The 5,317-nt window shown below is 42.4% G+C and overlaps 2 pseudogenes; one reads left to right on the top strand and one right to left on the bottom strand.

Moving 5' to 3' along the window:
* Nucleotides 1–1,259: 1,259 nt before the first annotated feature.
* On the bottom strand, nucleotides 1,260–2,150 carry LOC134376997 (prohibitin-2-like; annotated as a pseudogene).
* A 1,477-nt stretch (nucleotides 2,151–3,627) lies between these two features.
* Nucleotides 3,628–4,850, top strand: LOC134376151 (upstream-binding factor 1-like protein 1; annotated as a pseudogene).
* The last annotated feature ends 467 nt before the right edge of the window (nucleotides 4,851–5,317 follow it).

Here is a 5,317-nt window from a genome sequence, read left to right as displayed (position 1 = left end):
GCCTTTCATTGTCTTGTGGCGGCATAACTCCACTGTGCCTCTGTTTCCACATGGTCTTCTCTGTGCCTTTGTCTCAAACCTTCCTCTTCTTTCTCTTATAAGAACACTAGGTATTGGATATAGGTCCCATTAAATCAAGAATGATTTCATCTGGAAATCATCAAGTTAATTACATCTGCAAAACCCCTATTTCTAAAAGGTCACATTCTCAAGTATCAGGGTTGGGACTTAGACATACACTTTAGGGAGACACTAGTCAACTGAGGAAAATTTGGAAAAATGCCTGCCTCGTAAAAGAGCCACATAACAAAAACATAACTCTATTTTCATTTCCATTGCTCTATACACATCATCATAACTTTTAGAATTGGAAAAATAGCAATTCTTCTTTTTTAGATTCATATTTCAAATATTATGCATCTGTTTTCCAATGTCAATTTATATAATTTACCTTTTTTTTGAGTTAGAATACATCTTATATTTATTTATTTATTATTTTTGGTAATCCTCGCTTAAAAATACTGCTGTTGGAGGTTTATGACAATTTCTTTTATCTAAATTATTTGAAAGTAAGTTGTGACCATAAATACAATGTATGGAATTATTTATTCATTCCTTTTTCTACTTTTTTATATGAATGTTACTTTTACTTATTACTGTCTTTCTGTTCTGTTAGTTTGTTTTTACTTTTAGTTTTCTGACATTGATGAAATAGGACTTTTTCTGATATTTGAAATTAATAAGTCAATAATTTTTAGTTTACTTTCATTTTGATCCTCCACTCTTGATTTATTTCAATTTTTTTTGCAAGACTTAATTATTTTTATTTATGTCTTCATTCATTAAGAAGAATTTTCCAAAAACATTTTTTACATTATGGGCTATGACTTATCCCCTACTCTATCTCAGATACGAACTTTAATTATTCTTTTAATCTTTTAGAATGTTTTTTTAAGTAATAAAAAATTACTAATTCCTGGGATGGTGGTTATAGCTTCCCAACCTTGCAGGAGAGAACAACACTGAAGGAAATCACTGAGAGATCACACACGGTCCCAACATCCCCTGCCACTACAGAAGGAGGAAAGTCATTCCCCTGAAAAAGAGTTGCTCTCCAGTCTTCCTTAATCCAAGAGGAGTTGGGAGGAGGAGTACACAGGGGACCATCACATGATAATGGGGCCGTGGTGGGTGTATGCTGGACCCTTAGCTGGCTCTTCAAACAGTGGAGAAGAAACAGATCCACATCTTGTCTGGGGGTGGAGTTCTGGTTGCCAGGCTCATTTCTTACCCTTGATGAGGCTGTCACCTCCCCAGGTGAAACTTTCATCCTGTGAGTTCAGCATGACCTTGTCAGCAGTGAGATAGGTGTGATTCTGTGATGTGGCGATCGTCTTGGAGATGTTCTGGGCTGTCTGGATCTTAAGAAGATCGATGTAGCCAGTGTTCTTGCTCAGTGCTTCTCCAAGCATTTTGGCGGCCTCAGCCTCTCCCTCGGCCTGCACGATCTTCTGCTGCTGTTCTTGCTTTGCTTTTTCTACAAAGAACTGGGCCCACCGGGCCTCCTGCTGGGCCACGTGTTTGGCTTCTACAACAGCTGTGTACTCTCGGCTAAAGCCTAGCTCGGTGATGGCTACATCATCCAGGATAAGGCTGAAGTCCTTGGCCCTCTCGGTCAGCTCCCATAGGATCAACAGGGATACCTGGGCACGTTGGGTGATCAGCTGTGAGGCATTGAACTTGGCCACCACACTCTTGAGCATTTCATTGACAATGGACAGCAACGCTCGCTCCTGGTAGTCTAGTCCTGAGCGCTGGTACATGCTGGGAAGCTCCTGGACATTGAGCCCAGACAGCATTTGCAGAGAGATGTTCACCATCTGCAGGTCTTTGGAGCCTGTAGGGGAGGAGATTTTCCTGGGTCTGGCCCGAATGTCCTAGATAATGGGGTACTAGAACCAGGAAATCCTAAAGTGAAGGCCCTCGGCCAGGATGGTGTCCTGCTGCAAGCACCAATCCGATTAAAGATGGCTCTGTGCCCGCCTTTCGTGGTGAACACGGATTCGCGGTCACTACAGACCGCGGCGCCTGCCCATGCCCCGGGACCCGGTGGGCAGCCGTCCCTATAAGTCCTTCACGGTCTGGGCCATGTCTGATCCTGAGGCGGCCGCACAGCGCCAGAGGACAGGAGCAGGGTGTCGGCCCACCTCTGCACCACTCCAGGTTACGGATCTCACATTTCACACGAGGGTGCGGCCAATGGTGCTCGCGGGAGCTCTTTTAGAATATTTTAATCTATTATTTTCAGACACATGTATTAGTTATGTGATATTATTGTAATTAGGATCTTCAATCTTCCAGTAAATTTTTAGACGGCGTTCAAAACCTTTTAGACTCACTGAGAATTAAAAATAGTTCTCAAATCATCTTCTCTGATATTAAGAAGCTCATTCTCAGAAATTCCCCTTTCTTTTGAAGTCTGAAGTTTTCTTTGCCATCTCGTGCATTCTTTTTCTGAAGGTGCATGTTATATTTCTCTTGCTCCTGTGTCATTCACAAAATATATGGTATTATCTAATGTTTTATGCACTGTATTTGTATGCAAATTGGCATATGTGAGCCTTAGCTTAGAATAGGATATTCTGAAAAGACTATTAAAAGGGTCATGAGAATTTGGGAAGTGATCTGAGAAACATGCACAGAGATGTTACACTAGAAGAAAAATTTGATTAGAAAATAATAGCCGACAGATTTGTCCCATGTTCAAGTTCTTGTAAGTGCCAAGCATATGGGAGGGATTTTCTAGAGGAGGTAAAACTTCTCCTAAGACTTAAATGTGAGGAAGAATTAACCAGGTAGAATTGGAAACCTTTTATAATACTCATTAATTTTTTTCTAGAAAGGAGAAGCAGTATGGTTCACCAGAAAGCATTCATTCCAAAAAACTTTATCAATCAGTCATTTACTACAGATTTATGTGCCACCCATAAAGAGACCACAGGTGATGCATATGGTGAGGAGATCATTAACTTGTCTCATTCTAGTTCCAGCTCCTCATTTGCAACTTTAGTTGTGGGTATCTGGTCTGCAATTAGCAAGTGGCCATTATCAGGGCACTACGAAGTGAATATTCTTTCCCTTTTAGTCATTCTGTTTTCATTTTAATGTTTTGCTCTCAGTCTCCAGGGCTTTACTGTTATCTGAAGTTTCTTGACTGAGTGGCCTGGTGTTTGACTTCTTCAGTTCGCTTGAAGATAGGCTCTGGTGAAATTTGGCAAAAGGCAGACTGGAGTAGGGGGTTTTGGTGCATATTTTCAACATTTCAAATGTAGCATATGAAAGGAAAATATAAATTTCTATTTAGAAGTAGGCGATTCTTCATTTACTGTATATTGTTAATGGTAAATTAATGATAGAATGAGTATATTACAAGTGGGGTGTAATTTTTCTCATTCATACCATAAACAGTGAGTAACGTTTTTTTCTCTTTCTCCTCAGAAACATAGAATCACACATACTGCAGAAATTCCAGAAATAAATCATCTGCCGAATCTTGAGAGTGAAGTTTGAGCTCCTGCTGAGATATCTGAAGGACTAGGATTTAATAAGCAACCCGAAGACCGAGAAATGGTACTGCACAGAGGACAAGACTGCTGGTCCAATGAAGACATCCTGAGGCTACTGGAATCCATGGAGAATAATCTCCTGTCCAATAACAGTCATTTGTTTAAAACAACCCTATCACATCAAGACTGGGAAAAAGTAGCTTTTAAAGATTTTTCTGGAGAAATGTGTAAGCTCAAGTGGTTAGAGTTTTCTGTTAACTTGAAGTTCCATGCTTTGAAAGAATTAGTCCTGGAAGCTAAGGAGCACATTAAAAATACCTACAAAAGCAAAAACTGCAAGAAACATCCAGACTTCCCAAAGAAGCCCCTAACTGCATATAACCGCTTTGTCAAGGAGAACTGGCCTCAGTACTCTCAAAGGAACCCTGAGCCGACCAACCGGGAGCTGAACAAGTTGCTGTCTGAGAAGTACAAGGAGCTCCCAAAGCAGATAAAGCAGAAATATATTGAGGATTTCCAAAAGGGGAAGCAAGAGTTTGAGGAAAAACTGGCTCAGTTCGGAAAAGACCACCCTGATCTAGTTGAGGACTCCAAGAAATCCGGTGTCCCCAAGAGGAGCCATATCAAAACCCAACAGAAGTTTCAGAGAAATGTGAAAGAAGTGAGGTCTCCTCCAGAAACTGATGAATTTTCCAAGAAGATGAAATTCCATGGAGAGCCCAGGAAGCCCCCTATGAATGGATACCACAAGTTTCACCAAGATTCATGGTCGAGTAGGGAGCTGCAACATTTGACCCTGAGAGAGCAGATGGTGGAGATTGGCAGACGCTGGCAGCACATCCCACGGGGCCTGAAGGAACATTACAGCAGCCAGGCTGAGGAGCTGCAGAAACAGTACAAGGTGGACCTGGATCTCTGGCTCAAGAGTCTGTCTCCCGAGGAATATGCTGCGTACAAAGAGGCAACCTATACTAAGTGTAAGAACAGGCCCACGACAGGAGGCCCAAACCCCAAGTTTAGACGAACAGATCTGCAGTCCTTACCAGCAAAGAGTCTTCAGGAAGGACTTGGAAAGGAGCAGGGACTGGACTGGAGGTTCAAGGGACAGAATCAACAGAGAATTTTCAAGTCAATTATCATCCCTCATGGGGATCAGAAGAGAATAAGAAGGAAGATGGGGATGAGGACGATGGCAGTGGAGATGAAGATGAAGAGGATGAATCTGAGGGCAGTGGCTCCAGCTCATCTTCCTCAGGGGACTCCTCAGATTCAGACTCCACCTGAGCTTTGTTCATACACTAAGGGTTGAACAGGGAACTTTCCAGCAAAAGTTCAGGGCATCCGTGTTAAGGGGAGAGAACTCTTCTGCTCCTTTTTACTTCCTTGCTTCATTCCTTCCCTCTTCTCTTCCTCAGTATAACATAGGACAAGGTGGGAAGAAGGCAACTTGGAGCAATACTCTCTATATCGGGTCCATAAACCTGGGAGGTGAGAACCTACGTGGAGAATGAATATAACTATGAGTCAGTTGCCCCCCGCCCCATCCCTCCAATACCACCCCTGGAGGAACTTTATGCAGTTAAGGCTCTCAGAATAAACAAAGAGATGCTTGGGCTGTGGGGGACACCCTGGATTAGACTGAATATTCCTGAAGTGAGAAATTTTAGTTTGCTCATTTTTATCCTGCCAGAGGTGGTAGGGGTCACCCATGAGTCTGTGACCCGTCCCTTCTTTGTGGACTGTCCCTCAGG

Source organism: Cynocephalus volans, chromosome 4, assembly GCF_027409185.1.
Source record: "Cynocephalus volans isolate mCynVol1 chromosome 4, mCynVol1.pri, whole genome shotgun sequence".
In the NCBI taxonomy this organism is placed as follows: Eukaryota; Metazoa; Chordata; class Mammalia; order Dermoptera; family Cynocephalidae; genus Cynocephalus; species Cynocephalus volans.
Note: the sequence above shows the minus strand (reverse complement) of the source record. Positions and strands in the feature narration are given on the sequence as shown.